This window comes from Rhipicephalus microplus, chromosome 6 (assembly GCF_043290135.1).
Source record: "Rhipicephalus microplus isolate Deutch F79 chromosome 6, USDA_Rmic, whole genome shotgun sequence".
Taxonomy (NCBI): Eukaryota; Metazoa; Arthropoda; class Arachnida; order Ixodida; family Ixodidae; genus Rhipicephalus; species Rhipicephalus microplus.
The window spans coordinates 123,428,311-123,447,428 of NC_134705.1; the positions used below are offsets into that span (position 1 = coordinate 123,428,311).

Below are 19,118 nucleotides of genomic sequence, written 5' to 3' on the forward strand. Positions count from 1 at the left end.
GTACTTCACTTCCGTGTCAGGATTATCATGTTTGGATGTGTCGTTCACCTTCCTCAACTATTCGCGTCACGTGATACCAAATTTAGTATATGTGGTGCTAGCGAAACGGCCACGAGCATTCTATGGTTGGGGTATGTTATCATGTTTTCACATGACGCGTGTGTCAGTATTATCATGTTTGCACCAGTCATATATCTCGTCTTCGATTGACATCACGTAACACCAAATTTGGTATATGTGGAGCTTGTGAAATGGCCACGAGCACATCGTGAAGGGCGAAATACTCTTTAATTTAGCATCGACGCGCCTGCACACTCGGCACAGCTACGCTACGTTAGCAAGACGCGAGCCTGACACCAGGCGCCAGCAGCGTCCATCGGCGTGACCCCAATGTCGACCAGCGCGAAATGCGACATGCTGTATTTCCCGCGATAAGTTACCCAGACCACACTGCATCTCCTCTTTTCGTAATGGAGGGACGCCAGTCACGCTGAAACACGCATGCGTCCAAGCAACGCAGCCCTCAGCGCGCCTGCGAGTGTATGGCAGGACCGGCGTTTGGCATGGCAACTCCAGCGTGACGCGACGAAATGAACGCCAGCGCGCGCACTGCGTCACGTCGAAATGTATTGGCGCCTTGACTGTGGCATGTGGTCATGCTGGCACATGACACGCATTTCATGAATATCGTGTGTGCACCAGTCAAACGCCTTCGTTATCTGTTCTTGGAACGTAACACCAAATTTGGCATATGTGAAGCTAGCTAAACGGCCGAAAGCGCATCAACAGTGTAGCTTGTAGTCACGTTGTTACATAATAAGCATGTCATAATTGTCATGTTTGGACGTGTCATTTAACTATGTCGTTCGTTCGCGTCACTTAATACCGAATTTGGTACATGTGCAACTAGCTAATTAGCCGCGAGCGAATCATGAGCTTAGCATGTAGCCTTGGTGTTACATGACACGTATCTCATGAGTATCATGTTTGAACGTGTCATTTACCTATGTCGTCTGTGCGCGTCACATAATGCCGAATTTCGTACAGGTACAGCTAGCGAACGGCCGCGAGCGGATCATGAGCGTGGCATGTAGTCATGTTGCTACATGACACGCATGTCGTGATTATCATGTGTCCATTAGTCAAATACATTCGTCATCCATTTATGTAATGCTAAATTTGGTATATGTGACGCTAGCGAAATGGCCGTGAGTGCATCATGAGCGTGGCATGTAGTCATGTTGTTACATGGCACGCATCTCATGTTTATCACGTTTGTTTGCACCAGTACAATACCTTCATCATCCAATGACATATTGTAATACGAAATTGGGTATATGTGACGCTTGCGAAAAGGCCACGAGTGCATCATGAGCGTGGTATGTAGTCATGTTGTTACATGACACGCATGTCATGATTTTCATGTTAGGGACCTGTCGCTTGTGTTCGACAAGCAATCATGTGATACCATACCAGTTTTTCAACATGCCATGTGAACGAAACCACCGCAAGATCTGCAGGACCATGAAATGTAAATCGTGGCATTCATGACATACATATCTTGATTATCATCTCATAACAAGTCACATATGTTCTTCATACAGTCATGTTATGCCATATCACGTTTTTTATCGATACCATTACCGAAATGGCCACGAGAGCTAAAAGTCGTAGGTGGCTAGATAGATAAACAGATAGATAGATAGATTATAATCATCGTCACCGAATTTCACCAAGAAATCTTTCGCATTTAAAACTTTTGTTTATTTTACACGGGACCTTACCGTGTTCTGCGTCTAGTAACATCTGTAACCTATGAAATTAGCCTCATCTATGCATGATCACCAGCTGTGTGGTCCAGTGATACTGCCCACGCCTCGCGGATCAAGACCGCGAAGAGTGCGTCAGATGACTGTGCCTACGCCGCCGGGTCTCATGCTACTTACCAGTGGCATAGAGATGAAGAAGAAAAGAAGATAGACTTGCGTGATGTAATGTGTATCACTGGCGCTACTCGCTTAACCATCTTTAAATACATCTGTATGTGCTATTCCGATCGGAATCCCTCTCGTACCAATATATATGGATGGACGCATACATACCACACAATGCGTTAAGCACTTCATGTGCTTTCCGTTGGCTAAAAATAATAAGAAAATATAAGATTGAAACAAGCATATTCTCACATTGTGGCAGTCGCAGCGCATCTGTTACTTCGAGATAAAGCAGAGATATACAGGCCATTATGACAGACAGCGTATGTATAAAAGCCATTCCACCCTTAAATGTCTTTCTACAAGTCCTTGCGACGTGTAATAATGAGCGCTCTCTATATAATTTTGGTTTTCATAGCCTGCAGCAATACAGGAGATTTATCAATGCCAAGGAACTCATTCTTGCGCGCTCGCTTCGACGACAAAAGCTTTTGCAATGGAATGTTAAAGGGCGTACGTTCGTGTTCGTTGCGAATAGCAGTTCAAGAGTGTGCATTATTAGATAACGTGGTAGAATAAAGATAGTTTATATATTGCTACGAAGTGTCCCTGCAAGTGAAAACATGTAGAAGCGAGAGAAGAGGAAGGAGAAGGATGAGAAAGCTGCTTCTGCAATCACCGTCTTTTCTAATGTCTGCGTTCTCATTAACCTGTTCTTGAACGAATACAAACACTTTGTCACTTATAACGTTGCGCTCTGAAGATGGCATTGTGCAAGGGTTCTGTCATGTGGGGTGCGTCGACTATGTTTTCAGTTGATTGCGTACTTGGGATGCTGCAAATGAGTCATTTTGATAGCTTTTTGTAATGTCGAATGTTCAGCGTGCTTGGAGAGAACGTCGTGGTGGGGGTGATGCTCACTTTGGCATACTGAATAGTTATTAACTTGTAGGACTTGTGAAACCTCTGTACGTTGAGAAGCTGCGTGTCCGTTCTTGCCGGCAGCGTCAAGATGGGCAATCAGCGTCGTAACAATGCGAGTTTATATACAGCCTTCATTTCTCCAGGCAACACTGTGGGCTTCATTAAACTGTTGATTTCCCACAGACGTGTGCGTCTGTTAACAACACACACCATAAAATAGGGAATTACAATGTTGTTCTTTACACGGGCCAAATAAAAAAAGGTTGAGTGTGGTGTCCAACGTGAAAACGTCGCTACAAAACATGGCACTAGCACACACTTAGCAGAGAAGGCACTAGTGACCACATTCTAGAATACAACATTGTTGTAATCATCATGGCATAATATTTCTAGAAGGGCACCAGAGAAAGAGCCGTTAAGGGAAATGTACACGGTTCGGCAATCATCTGTTGCTCTACACTATCAATAAAAGGAATTCCTAGAACAATGACATGCGTTTCTCGCACAATAGCAGCAGGTTTCTGGGAAACGCTTTGCTGCAGAACAAAATATTAGCTGTAAAAACTGCCGCAGGACACAACGAGACAAAACGCGTCAGCACTCAAAGCAGGGAATGTCACTACTCGGCTGAAAGGAAACACCTCAGCCTAAGAGTACATAAAAAAATTCATTCCACAAATAGTCGTACCCGTGTCTAAATTGATCATTGTATCTAAAAGGCCATGGTAATTGAGCCTCATTCAAAGTGATCGTATGTGTAATGTAGCTTACGTCACTCGATGCCTTCCCATCCACAAGCAAAGGGGCCTACAAAGTGCACCAACCATGGCATTATCAACATATTGTCAACGTTTGTTTTATCCAAACATACAAACTCGACGCCATATTACTTTTTTACGTACCCATTCTATGCATTGAAGCACGAGACTACATGCTATAGATCACTTCTTATTTAAGCACGTCACCCCCCTCCCGGCGCACATGATCGACAGTGTTCTTTTTTTCTATGGTAAAAAAAACGTCAAAGTTGCTGAAGCTATCTGTCTTGTTAAAGAGGCGCATCGTATAACTGCATTACGCACCTTGGCATGTCAAGACAGAGCAAAAGCTTGCTACCCACTCACTACCTATACTAGTAACCTAGGGACGAGGTGATTTATTCTGGCTGTAATGTCCTGCAAGGAAATGCGTCTTATGCCAAAAGCCACTTATGATGGAGCATTTTTATTAACACAAGATTCACATATGTCACATACACCATAGTACGTCTTACGGTGAGTGATAGACCAGCTGACAAAACCGAAGCTGTCTCTGTCGCCCGCCTAAAATTTTTCAGGCTGAGACACGTTTACCGACTGGCCTTACGATTGGCCTTACGGAGAGGAATGTTGCAGCTAAAGTCAAAACAAACGAAGGTTGGTGCAGGTGCCTCCCCACAAGCAACTCGAAGGAAGAAAACGACGCTGGTAGATCCAACCTGTTGACCTTTCCTGCCCTCCCCTCCACGACCTAATACAAACAGCCTCCTGAGTAGTATGCGTCCTCCAGTGCACGTGCTTGATCCCTGAGACAGCTAAAAAAAAGACGACGACGCTCATAGATAAAAGATTTCGGCTGATCCTGCGCTCACCTCTGCGACCTAACAAACGGACTCCTCAATCGTATACGTCCTCCAATGCACGTGCTTGATCCCCGAGGGAGCTAAAAGGGAGAATAAGGTGCTAATCGATCCAACCTTTAGGCTGCTCCTGCGCACATCTTCTCGACCTAATTAAAGGCCTCCTCAATCGTATACGTCCTCCTGCACGTGCTTGCTCTCCGAGACAGTTACAAGGAGGACGATTATCCTGATAGAGCCAACCTGTCATCAGCTCCTGCGCTTGCCTTCGCGACCTAATAAATGGCCTCCTCAATCGTATACGTCTTCATGCACGTGCTTGTTTTCCGAGGCAATTAAAGGAGGACGATTGTCCTGATATATTCAACCTGTCATCCGCTCCTGCGCTCACCTTCGCGACCTAATAAACGGCCTCCTCAAAAGCATACGTCCTTCTGCACGTGCTTCTCCCCCGAGGCAAATAAAAGGAGGACGGTTATCCTGATAGATACAACCTGTCATCCGCTCCTACACTCACCTTCGCGACCTAATGAATGGCCTTCTCAATCGTATACGTCCCCCTTCACGTGCTTGCTCTCCGAGGCAGTTACAAGGAGGACGATTATCCTGATAGATCCAACCTTTCATCAGCTCGTGCGCTCACTTTGGCAACTTAACAAACGGCCTCGTCAATCGTATACGTCCTCCTGCACGTGCTTGTTCCCCGAGGCAATTAAAAGAAGGACGATTATCCTGATAGATCCAACCTGTCATCCGCTCCTCCGCTCACCTTCTCGACCTAATAAACGGCCTCTTCAATCGTATATGTCCTCCTGCACGTGCTTGCTCTCCGAGGCAGCTACTAGAAGGAAGATTATCCTGATAGATCCAACCTGTCATAAGTTCCTGCGCTCACCTTCGTGACGTAATAAACGGCGTCTTCGATCGTATACGTCCTCCTGCACATGCTTGCTCTCCGAGGCAGTTACAAGGAGGACGATTATACTTATAGATCCAACCTGTCATCAGCTTTTGCGCTCACCTTCGAGACGTGATAAACGGCCTCCTCGATCGTATACGCTCTCTAGTACGTGATTGTTTCCCGAGGCAGTTAAAAGGAGGGCGATTATCCTGATAGATCCAACCAGTCACCCGTTCCTGCGCTCTCGTTCCCAACTTTATAAACGGCCTCCTCAATCATACACGTCCTCTTGTACGTGGTTGTTCCCCGAGGCGGTTAAAAAAAGGATGATTGTCCTGATAGATCCAACATGTCGTCCGCTCCTGCGCTGTTCTTTGTGACCTAATAAACGGCCTCCTCAATCGTACGCGTCCACCGGCACATGCTTGTTTCCCAAAGCAGTTAAAAGAAGTACGAATTTTCTGATAGATCCAACCTGTCATCCGCTCCTGCACTCACTTTCGCGCCACCTAAAAAATGGCCTCTTCACTCGTACACGTCCTCCTACACGAGCTTGTTCCCCGAGGCAGCTAAATGGCAGACTATGAAGCTGATGAATCCAACATGTTGGCCGGTCCTTCGCTTACCTAGGTGACCTGATAAACGACCTCCTAATTTGTATATGCCCTGCCCTTCACGTGTAACAATAGTATCAGAAAGTTCTAACCTAGATAACCTTCTCTTGTTGCAGAACCTTCTGCATGATACCTTGAAAGATTTACGTTACGAAGTTTAGTAATCACTACCCAGCGAGTACCCAACGGGTGCAGTAAAGCGCGAAAAGCGGAGGGGAATGAGCTGAATCTTGGCCATAAGGTCACATCGCTATTAAAGCAGTGACGCCAGTGTTCGTTCTCGGGGCTAATAAGCAACTACAGACTGTTATGCAGTATTAGGTTTTTGGAAGTGTGGCCCGGCGCACACGCAGCAGATTGCGGCTTGTGTTGCCTCCAAGCAATCTTCTTTCCTGATAGCCATGTTAAGATCGATTATGGGAGAGCCAGCTGCTCTTTTTTTCCCGCAGCAAAATGCACCTCGCTTCTTATTTACTGTGCCGCAACAGATTACATAAACCTTATACAGTTTTTTGAGCTACTGGACCACCAGTGTGATACTCAAAGAGGTGGTGACTTGCCCTATAAACTGTGAACCTGATATTGCACTGCGTAAATTTAATTAATATGCTTACATGACTTACGTAACTGAAATATACACAGCAATAAATAAAAACAAACTCTGGACACATTCAAGCTCCTTATGTACTGTTTTTATTATGTGTATGATATTTGAATCTTCGTGCATGCTGTTTCCATAAAGTGAATGACATCTACATAATTGTACCACTTGAGCGTGAACCGGTGCTTGTTTTCACAGCATTAGTAATAAGCAGCCATGAAGAAAGAGCTATCACAATATTTATCTTTTTCCACTAAATGATAGATCCGTTTGGTGAAATGCTGTTAATGAAATAATTGTTGAACTGTTTTCTGTCAATCACTTTATTACTACATACATTTCAGCAGCAAACAAATGAAGGCCTGTAGACCGCGCTGCGTCATCCACTAAACATGTATTCTCGCATAGCTGTCGTGAGTTGAATGCGTTGCAGTTGAACAATTCTCCATTTCTTTGACACCTATTTGTCCGTCTGTTGTAGTAATATAAATATGAAAACCTCCTTCCAAAATATAGACGGTGGTCGCAGTAGCAGGCTGCAAATATGAAAACAGTATCACAATAAGTAAGTAAAAAATCACAATTATTTGTGAATGACACATTTATTATCACAAATAATTATAAAAAATCACGTCAGATGAAGTGCATTGTTGGAATTTATGTAATGTGAATCAATGAGTCAAAAGTTGCGGAGACGGATTTTTGGCGATGCCTTTTAGGCAACGCTGGATCAGATAATTGAAGGAAATTTAGTAATTCTTGTCATCTGGAAGGCATACCTGGCCGTAGCACATGCAGAATAGAACATGCCTCGACGTAATGTCAATACTCACGTTTGACCACAAACATTGTGTTTATGCAAATGAAGCGCTTGCTCAAGTGTACCGATCAATAGTTCATACGTAGTGCCCATTTCCGTATTCCTCCAGAGATGTCTGAAGTGAACTACTGTTTGACGACTACAGGACTGCATATTGCTCCCTAATTGTTTTGCGTTATTCTGATCTGGCTGCACTCACGAGCGCAATTCTTTACTACGCGTGGCAGGCCATGCCTTAATTTTTCGAAACATAACAGCTGTTTCACACTTTCATCTTGAGATTACCTAGAAGCCACCTGCAGCCGTGTTCGTTCTAGGTGTAACTAGAGCAGAAAAAATTACGCTGAATCATTTCGTAATACCGGTGCATCTCAATGACATGCAGATTGCCTGCCCCACCACCTCCTTTGAATTCTCTGGCCCCGCCGTCGAACAAAAAGACGCAGTGATAGCCGCACTCGCTGCAGTGGTTCATGCAATGCTCGCGATGCTGCGGGCTGACTCTCGGGTGCTAGGATTATGTTCCTCAGCTCTTTCCGCACATGAGCTCATTGTGCTAGGAATTCAGTCAGCCAGTTGAGACCTCACCGATGACAACTGGACTCTGACCCGCGAGGTCATCAGGACTCTATTTTTCTTCTGCCTAGGCTACGTGCTCAGGCAAGAGCTTCACGTGCTCCCACTTTTCTAGAGCGCCACTCCGGCCTTCTCAATAGCTTTCTTTTCAGGGGCGCATGATGCGCGGTGACTTGACTTTACATACGTATGATGGGTCTCTCTCTTTCTTTTGTTTCCCGCTGTCTCTTCACTTCACATATATTTCACTCCTCTCACCTCTGTGCACTAGTTGTTAGGTATGCTCCCTTGTGAGGGGTATTTGAGGGGTGCACTTTCGCATACATAGCTCAATGCAAAGCCAATTATATGCTTCTCGGCATGTATTTGGTTTGAATTAGGTAGCAGCAGTCAAAATAGCGACCTTAAGTGCCTTATGCGATCGGTTTCGATACGCAAAATCTTACAGTGCGTTAATATAGCCTGCATATGTTCAGCCCTGCCCGTTGTAGAGCAATATAAAATTGTAGCCTACGAAAATATAACAACGTTAAGGAAATACCACATCAAGGACATATGTTTTATTTTGTTTTTATAGCCAAAGCTGTATATGGCCAGGAGCAACGAATCTCTGCTCTGTAGCGGTGTCATCAGCGGTCTCCATTGGCTAGATTATCAGCAACTTCGTTCCCAAGCAGAAACACGGAGTGCTTGAGTCTGAACATTTTGAATTATGCGAGGAGTTATTTTAGTTACATTGGTTAACGTAGGCAGGTTTTACCGAAATGATCCAAGGAAAACGAACCTGTATAGTTCAGACATAGTGGCTGTGGACATTCTTCAACTCCTTCCAGCGAATAACTTCAACAAATGTGAGATTACTGTCAACTGCTATTTTATGTAGGATACACTAAAGCTTCTTGAGAGGTCAGTGTCAAATTTAACACCTAGCTACTTGTACGATTGGACGTAAAGTATTCTTTCGCCATTTACCCTGACGCTTTAGCTCTCCATTGGTTAGCAAGTAAATGCCCCAAACACACAATTCCTAGGGGAATTTTCCGAAAATTCTTTACGGGCGTAAATAGCAGCTTGAGTGTAGGCTCTTTCAGTTCACGCTCGCAGCTGTAGGTGTGTCTATGCAGCCGTCCACATGAAGATGTCTTCTGTACGTACATAGACAATCTGACAGTACTTGGCAGATGTTCATGGTGAGTGATTAGAACCTAATTGAATACTACAGGGTTAAGAAAAGCCACCTGGAGAAGAACAGGGGGGCTGTGATGTAGCGAAGTGTCGCCGCCCTCTGTTCTCACAAAAAACTCACAGCTTTTCGGCAAAGGCGAAGCAATGAACTCGATAGAAACATATTGGAGGGTGACGCGAAGAATGGTAAGCTGATCGAAACGTGCCCCACGTTTGTGGCACACAAATCACGCACTAAACGTACTCGCATGTACACATGAACTCAATATAGGCGTCCCTTGTGTTACTTCGCTGTGTCTGGAAAGCGCGCTTTTCGTGCAAACGGAGACTGTGCAACAATTGCGGTGATCTTTGCGTGCCCGCTAAATACAACAGAACCTTTCCGTGAAAATTTGAAGTCCAGCCAGAACGTACCATTCTCCTCACCACCAGATAAATGCAGGCGATTGAGCACCAACCTCCTCTTTTCCGACGGGCAAAGTACGCGTGGGAGATGAAAGCACACCGTCGCGTCGTGACAATGCGGCGACACGTGCTCAATAAGCTATCTTGCTGGTAATACTGCAAATACGATGGTTCCCCTACCCCCTTCCTGAGATGCCCGTCACTATCGGTAAGTAGTCGATATTAATCGACGTGCTCCTCAATGGCTAAGTGATTAAAGCCTCGTATTCACGTCGCAGAAGTCTCACCTTCGATTCCGCGCGCCGGAGTCTTTTTATGGCTTATTTTTTGTTGTTCAGTTTTCATACAAATTGATCCATATGCATATACGGTGAGTGACGGTGATGCCTACGCCGACGTCAACGTCAACGCCAGCTGCAAAATCCAGCCGAGAGTGTCCATATAACTGCTGTCGCAATAAAAGGGCCGCTCGGAGAGGTAACTGCGCAGCCACTAAAACATGCGACTGGCCGTTCCTGCCATTTTTTAGAGCGACGACGATGCTTCATGCGTTACGTCGTTATACGCCCCTTTCGCATTGAGGAATAGAGAATCACAGAGCAGCTGACGGCCCTTCTTTTGTTCTGTGTAGGCGCTCTGGTCGACAATGCTATGAATTAACGCCAACCACGGCGTATTCCGTCATGGTGTCTGGGTAGATTATGTGTTGCTCCAGGTACCCTTCTAGTGTCCTAGTATCACCCACTCCAGTACTATGACCATGCAACTAGCCAGTGTAGTCTGCTGGTACGACGTGAGCACCATTGGTGACTTTCCAGGCTTCAGTAACGGTACCAGATGACAGGTGTTCCACTTAACTGGGTGTTGCCCTCTCATGACGATTCATTGCATATCTCGAGGATGGCAGCTGTCACACGCAAACCTTTGTGGCACATTGATCTCTCAGAAGCTGTATGAGGCTTCAGTGCTCACGTTTGTCTACACAAAGCCAGTAGTGCTTTAAGGTCATGAATTGAGAAGCATAGGTAGATATAACGATCGCGTAATTGCGGACCGCCACGTGACGACCGAAAGCTGTTTTGAACTGTGAGCTGACCAGTACTTTTCCACAGAACTCTTGCTTCACGTCGACCCCCGATCACTATTGAAATAAGGCTAGAGGCCCAAAGAAGACCACTGGACGCGACGTGTCGGGAGACCTTTTACTCTCCCGCCTACGTATAAAAAATACCTGAGCGATCTAACAACGCGCAAAAGGCAGCCCATCGTTGTGACTCTAACTTCTCTATATGGCGTTGCATATTCTTCTGTAGTCTTCTTGTGATTCGTAAAGGGTCGATTGCTTTCACGCAGCTGCACCATCGTTCGGCACATTGTCAGACAGCCTGAAGTCGTCCAAACTGTATACAAAATGTGATGCTTTTGAATAGCATGGGAGGGTGCACACCATGTCTTGCATTGTGCACTTGATTGCCTCTATGAAGTGAAATGATTTGTCTTCACATCGTTCTTTTGTAAAAAATTTAAACTTTGTCCCCTTCATTACTTGAATAGTGCCGCGTACATTGCTAGGTGATAATCCTCTTACCTTCTCATAGGTGGGAATGTGGTCGTTGCTATGTTTTTTATATCCACAGACCATCTGGCACATCTCATTAGAGTTCAAGAGATAAAGGTCAAGTCGAGGCAGCTGCTGTATCAAGGGCCACGTATAAACGTGGGACTGCCAGCATTTTACAAGAGCAGCTTATTGTCTCAAGGAAGCGTTACCACACTTCTGCCTTTTGTGCAGATCTTCGGGCTCGCCCACGGCTTATTGTGGGCGTTGAAATCACGAAACATAATCCATGGGACAGAACTCAAGGAGAGTATGGTTTGCAGTATTTTGTGAACAAATTCATTTGTTGTTGACAGGTAGTCACCGACAACGGAGGTGATAAGGTTCCTTTTCTTCACTGTTAGGCTAAAGTATTGTTTATCTTTGTCAGCTAGTACAGGCTGAAGAACGTGTCAGTTGATGGCCAATAAACAGCAGGAACTTACTTTGGGGTCAAGCGCGGCCACCATCACAACTGCACCTAAGTGATGGCCTCACTCCACTGAATGCCCCTCAGCGATGACCTCTGCCCCTCAGCCATGACCTTACTCCTCCGCTGAACGAATAGGCAAGCACTTTCTGAGTATATTCAGATTTTCACGCCAAATGAGATCAAAGAGGCATGACTTAACGCTAAGAGAAACATCTTGGCAAATGATATACTCTACATGAATGCACTAAGCACACATCAGAAAGTGACGCAGCTGGGTAACATCGAAGCCAAATATATCAAAATGAAGTCTATGCGTACCATTCCAATACAGTACAATCTTTTGTCGACAACCCACCTTAATTCTATGGTTGCGATCGAGATGCGTCATTATAGTTAGCGATGTGGCGTTCGATAATTGGATAGCTTTGGTCTCCACATATGTGTATATTTTAATAGGTATATTTATTTGAATGTTCTGACTAAAGAAAATAAGTATTCATGGCATTCTTACATAACGGACTGAATGTGCAGTACAGACGTGTCGATGTACTTTGTGCCAAGTAAAATATTTTGCAACCAGCACAAGACGCAGAGGTTTAACCAATATATTAGTGCGCCCAAATTTAGTGCCGGATATAAACAACTATGTTACTTGAAAAGGTTTGTCAATGCCCGGAAAAAATAAAATGGATGTATTAGTATTAGGAAAAACTCTAGGGCATAGCGTGTGCGCCCTAACGTGGGAGAAGGGAACGGTGCGCTAGTCACGTTCTTCACGATTAAAAAATTTCTTCCATTCGTTCATCCATACCTGTTCGATACTGGCACTGATTGCGGTTTCGTTGTCAGTCACAAACTGGAAAAGAGTTAATATAGTAAAGGTTTCAGGCATCTTGATTAAAAAATCAGCATCAAGTTTTTTAAAGCCACACTTAACTGAGCTCTAGCATTTTCGTATATATAAATTTGCTACCGCAAAAGTGCATGTTCGTCTAAAATAATGGGGCCCTGGACAAAAGCCGATGATATACGACGGTGAACGTCGAATTCTCTTTTGTTTTGGTGGTTTTGGTATGTTATAAACCACATATCAATCAATCAATTACCTTTGTCTTTGCGCACGTAGTTCTGTTGGTATTTAGGCTTATCGTTGGTGCTTTCGGTTTAAGAACTCGTCAACAACAGGAGAGCCACTGTTCACCAACATCATCAACATATATATGGGTAAAATTATGGTAACCCTGGAACTAAAATCATTTACCAAAATATTTGAAATAATGATTCGTGTAATCGAAAGAAGTTAAGCTTGGAAACGTTATGCACGCAAAAAAAAAAAGAAGTACGTGAATGTGGGAACCGCATTAAAATGTAGGCAACCGTTGGCTATGTGGTATTTGCGGGTGTACGTGGCTAAAACTTGGGTAGAATAATTCTTTTACTGGTATTATTTTCAGAATGCAGTTTTTACTACAGGGGGACAGATACGTTTTGCTTCTTTCATAGTGTTCACAGTGCGATCTCGCATTTATGCAGGCCACAGAAGTTGTGAACTGCTAGGAATGTATGTACGTCAACTATACTTTCGAAATATCTTTTAATTTGGGCGAGTTGGTCACCCATGAACTTGGAATATATTAGCGAAGTACATATAAACAGGAAGCCCGACACAGGCGAAAAATAGGCGCCAATAAAAAGAATGGTAGGCGCAAGTTAGCGCCTACCTTTTTTTATGTGTCATGTTTTTTTTCTCATATGTACCACGCTAAGTCAAGCTAAGGGCTTACTTGTGAATACCACACAACATTAATGGGTAAAGCTGCTTCAAAGGTTCCTGCCAGGCAACAATAAAAGAAGAAACATTAAAATTCAAGACATCTTACTTCGTGGATTCCGCAGCGCATGAGTTCCTATGAAACAAAATAAACACATACAGAGCAGCATGAAAGGCAGCGTCTGTAGGAGCAATCTCGCCATTACAAGTTCTTCTGACGAAAGTGATAACAGGTATGAGCATGTATATTATATAAATTATAACAAATTGTCACTTCATATAGCGAGGAAAACATTCATCTAAGGCAACCAGACGATTGCTAGACTCTGCGTCAGTGCACAAGAACTTTCCAAACAAAAGAAAAAGCATATGCGTCACACATTTGCGCCCAGTTTTAGGAATTGATGGCAGAAGGGGGTGAATACAGAACGTCTTCAAAGACAGATGGTTTGCAGGTTGTCCTGGCTTCTTGACGCTGACGAAGGCCGCAGTAGGCAGAATCAAGAATAAACTTGTTGGAGACCTTATGCAAAATCAGCTGGCATCTAGCGGGCGCTGTGCGCGTTTCCGCCATGTTGAAGACTATCCCCACTCCACATGTGCCCAAACGAAGCGTACGTAGCAACATGAGGCGGCTGGTGAAGGCGGTAATGTCGACAAATTTTTATGTACCACGTTGATTAAATCGAGGGAATACGAATGCTGAAAAAGATTTGTGGGACAATAATTTTTTATTAGGTTTCCTCGCTGCCCACGCGGAGTAGCAGATCGTTCCGTTGCTCCGGATGCTGCTTTCGCCTAGAAACGCACTTACGGTCACCTTTGGAAATATATGCGGAAACTGACAGCATCGTCACTCATCAGAGAACGCTTTTGTGTTCTACCGGAACGAGAGAGTTTTCACGCTGTGTACTTGCAGACAGAGATGAAACAGCTTCGTGTACAATAATAGAGAGTTTTAGTATTGCGGAATGGTGCTACGTACGCATCACGCAAGAGCCTTGCGTTACGTGGGGTCGTTTGCCACTAATCGGCTTTTCGTACGCCGCAGTATCCGCGTACGTAACGAGCGTGACGCGTGTTGCGCCATCTGGTAGATCAAAATAAAAGCACGTGTTTTTGACAGCCAATGTGAGCCAATCCAAGTGTTATAGCCAGATTGTGGCCATATTTAGAGCCACAGAGCCGGTCGGTGCTTGCCTTCGATGCCGCCATTTTGCAAAACAAAGTCTCGCGCTGTCGCGAACTTGTTCGAGAGCGGCGCGATCAGCACGTACGTACGCACGCACCCATCGCATGCGTGCGTACGTAGCGGCTTCGTACGTAATGCGATACGTGCGCGTTGCGGTGTGCGCGTGCGCACTACGCAGAAAGTGGCGTCCTTACGTACGCACCGCCGCCACGTACGCAGCGTACGCAGTACTAAAGCTCTCTATTGACAGCTGCATGGCAACTACTCGCACATGCCTGCGCTGCTGTGAACAACATTACTTCTTTGTATTACATTGTGATGAAAGTTATATGATTGTCAGATGCCTCGTGAGCACCATCGATTCTTAGCCAATGGATCGATCGTACTGGAGCGTGCTGTTTGTAGTTTTTTTCCCGGCTGTGCAGTTTAATAACGTAGCGTTGCGTGGGGCGTTTCGCACGCTTATTGCTTCAGTATGCGTAGTTTCCAAGACATTTATCTGCTCTTAACGAAGGAATTCAGAAAGGTGGCTTGAATACTTCATCCTCGTTTATTTTTTTTTAAATGTTAATACCTCAAGAAAAGCACTGATTAGGTTCTCCGAAAATGTGATCCATTTTTGGGTCGATACTTTATCTACTCCTGCGTCCTTTTTCATGATAACAAATGCTTGAAATGTGCGGTGCTTTCTGCATTGAGAAAACAAAAAAAGTGTTGGTCTTGGAAATGTGTTACATCCTACCGTAAGTCCACTATTGTTAGTTACGTGCTGAGGTGGTTTTGTAGGCATGCAGTCGTCAATGCAAAACTACCTTACCGCAATGGTTTGAAATTGAATAGGTGCCGGCAGGCGTGGAAAGAGACATTGCCAACACGTTTACATGTAGCGCATTGTGTTAACATCATCACATGTCAGGATTTTCTTCAAAAAAGTGCCAGATAATAGAAAGGTAGCTGTTTGTTGAAGCAAGTAACACTACTTATGATCTCTTCAGAGTGCGCGAAATGCATATATTTTCAGATTTTAATCACGTAGCAAGTCTATAGGTCAAATAGGTCAGTGACTACAGCAGCGCGGTAACTTTTATTTAAAAATTAAAGACCGGTCAATCTTTCACATAAAATAGAAGTACAAATCATGAGGTCGACGTCGGCTATCCTTGATAAAATGGTACGCTTCGAAATAGGTTGACAGGCCTCAGCGCTCTGCCAAGCCCTGCCACGCGCTTGGAAGGCTCTTCCCAACCATCACATACTGCTCGCATTTCATTCGTACAGGTAACAATGCTTAATTCACTGCACTGAAAATAAACCAACAAAAGTTGTAACGTTGTGGAAAAATTCGCTATCAACGACGCCAGCCTTGAGGCTCGGTTAAAAAAATTGCACCTTTCTTTCATTGTGAGGCAGCTGTTTACTCGTAATTATGGTGAACGTGCTAACTACGTAATGCTTGTAAGGAATGGAGACCCTTTCACACTCTCCTGATGTTTTTGTTTATGTACCGATAGCTTCTGTCAATGCACCCTCAAGCCACAAGTTACAGCCACCACCGTAACGTGGTTTTAAGGCAAGCGTCCAACTGGGTACCCACTCGGTAGCTTCGTTGAACCTTCCACAGATTCGTTGAACGTTCCACAAGGTGTATTTGGTAGAACTTTCAAAAGGTGAATTTACACTGACCACACTGATATCAGTGAGCAAAGTGTCGGCTATTGATAACCTCAACTGCGGTGTGGCGCGTCACCAACTATGCAAGTGGCATCGAAAATTTGATCGTTACCACTGATGATTGATTGATGATTTGATTGATATGGGGGGTTTAACATTCCAAAACCACTATATGATTATAAGAGACGCCGTAGTGGAGGGCTCCGGAAATTTAGACCACCTGGGGTTCTTTAAAGTGCACCCAAATATGAGCACACGGGCCTACAACATTTCCGCCTCCATCGGAAATGCAGCCGCCGCAGCCAGGATTCGAACCCGCGCCCTGCGGGTCAGCAGCCGAGTACCTTAGCCACTTGACCACCGCGGCGGGGCCGTTACCACTGGTGGTAGCAGTTGTTCGAGAATATAGTAAGTTTGTGCTTGCAAGCTCAAGCTTGAGCCATTACCATAAAATATGTACGTACTGATGGGATAGTTGTTGATGCACGATTTCCGAAAAAGTGGGCACGAAAAACCGCATAAAACACACACACACACACACACTGCACGCACACACACCCACACACACACACAAACAAACGAACAAACACACCCCAGGCAATGAGATGGTAACTTGAACCTATAAAAATGAGCGTTTGACTTTGCCCGTCTGAAAAGGGAACGTCTCGATTTGTTAACAGAAGTTGGAGGTACACTCACAAAGCAAGTAAGTATAATAATTCATCAGTATAAGGAAGAAGCAAGAAACACTGTGCTCAGGTTAGCTACTATGCGTAAAACGGCTTCAGACGCACGACACGGAAGACTTCGGTCTGTGCATGGCACCTTTGAGCTCGTGATGCCGTCCGGAGAACTTCGTCTTCAAGAGAGCCAAGACACGTGGAAGTGTTTCTTATGGTCAGAAGTACCACAAAAGCAATTTTTCAGAGAGTCCACATCGGTAGCTTCGTGTTCAGACTCGTCCATGATTGTCGGGTTCGTCTTCTACTTGGTGACACTTAACACGGTAGCGATGGCTGGCACACTTTTGCTGGCGTAGATGCAGATGAGTAAGTTCTTGGGCTGCTTCGGCGTGCTGTAGGTAGGCGGTTACGTCAAATATTACGTCATCAGTCATGTCGGGTAGCATGGTATTAAGCGTCGTTGCCAGCCTCCTTTCGCACACTAACTTGTATGGCGTCCTCTGCGTCATTTCCTGTACGAGACTTTCGTATGCCTAGGCCACGTACCTAATGCTGTGATCACCATCCTATGCTCGACTTTGACGTGCGTGGCCAACATACAGGTGATGGTTTTATTTAGCCGCTTTGTAAGGCCATTGCTCTAGGGGCGTTAATTGGTGATCCAGCGATCACTTGTTTTGCTGTATCTCTAGAGGTAGCCTGAGTAAAGTCGGCAGTAAAGGCCGTACTACTGTTGTTGATGAAGAGCTGTCGGACAGTATGATGAAGAACGATGTTTTTTGAAAACGCTCGGATGCTCAGCTGACCCTACCTTTGGGCAGCTATTTCGCTTTGCGAAGCAGGTGAGGTAGTCAGGGGCTACGACAATCTATTTGTTTTCATCAATTTATGTCGGGAACAACCCCAATAAGTACATACCTATCTGCGGATATTGTCATGAGGTGGCTCGATGTGCTTCAGAAGTCCTACTGGTCGTTCCTGTGGTGTCTTCGGTCGCAGCTAGCGCTAGTATTTCGTAACGTAACCAGCGACATCGATAATATCACTTTTGTTGTATCCTCGAGAGAGTGCACGAAAAACCTATAGGTGAACGGCCGTCGAGCCGTCATCAAGGCCTGCAACACCTTTAGTCACAGCGCCAACTGTAAACCGATGGTACAGTTCGAGTGAGCTGGGCAGAAGTTATTCTTTACGATCATACTGTTTTTCAACAAAAATGAGACTGATTCTCGCCTGACTTCGTTCGGGACAACGGCAGTCCTACCTCTGAGGTACTACACGAGGTCGTTGACTTCAGTATGGGCTCGCGGTCGTCCAGCGAAGTGAACGCTATACTTATGGTTCCCAAGAAGCAGTCGTGCTTGTGGTCGCATTGCGGCGGTAAGTCAACGTGGACCCGAGAGTACCAGACTATTCTCCTCGATCTTCCGAGCAATGGTAATAAAATTGGCAGAACCCACGTACAATTGGAATCGATGATATGTGAAGGACGAATGAGAAATGTTGATAAGTTACCTTAAACTCAGCACAACGTTACGAGGTGCAGGTAAATGATGCCGTACATGACTTCCGTGTCATGATTATCATGTTTGGATATGTCTTTCACCTTCGTCATCTATTCACGTCACGTGATACCAAATTTAGCTTATATGGAGCTAGCGAAACGACCGCGAGAATGCTATGAGCGTGATATGTTGTCATGTTCTTACATGATACGCGTGTTACGATTGTCATGTTTGCACCAGTCATATATCTTGTCATTCATCGGAAGCGCGTAACACCTAATTAAGTATATGTGGAGCTAGAAAAACGGCTGCGAGCACATAATGAAGGGCCCAATATACTTTGACTTAGCGTCCACACGCGTGCACACTGGTCACAGTGACGCTACGTTAGGAAAACGTGAACACTCCTTAGTCTGACGCCAGCTGAACCCAGAGTCCTTCGGCACGGCGCAGTGGCAACCGGTGCGAAGTGCGGCATGCTGCATTTCATGCAGATGCGTTGCTCAGACAACACTGCGTCTCCCTTTTTTCGTGATGGAGGTACGTCGAACGCACTGAAGCGCGCATGCGTCAAAGCAACGCAGCGCGGCGCTCGTCTGCGAGTATATTGCAGGACCGGTGCCTGGTGTAGCAACGCCGGCATGACGCGACAAAATGAACACCGGTGAGCACGCGCACCGCGTCAAGT

At 45.1% G+C, this 19,118-nt stretch overlaps 2 long non-coding RNA genes across 2 annotated transcripts in view; both read right to left on the bottom strand.

Moving 5' to 3' along the window:
* LOC142765468 (uncharacterized) overlaps positions 1-2,298 on the bottom strand; it is a 51,263-nt gene extending 48,965 nt beyond the window's left edge. The window contains exon 1 of the long non-coding RNA XR_012884270.1: positions 2,187-2,298. This is a non-coding gene — a long non-coding RNA (uncharacterized LOC142765468). The remainder of the gene's footprint in view (positions 1-2,186) is intronic.
* Positions 2,299-6,897: 4,599 nt separating this feature from the next.
* LOC142765469 (uncharacterized) lies at positions 6,898-13,716 on the bottom strand. Its single transcript, XR_012884271.1, has 3 exons — positions 13,489-13,716; positions 12,420-12,464; positions 6,898-7,128 (listed from the first exon to the last, which is right to left on the bottom strand). It is a non-coding gene; the product is annotated as an uncharacterized LOC142765469 (long non-coding RNA).
* Positions 13,717-19,118: the final 5,402 nt, after the last annotated feature.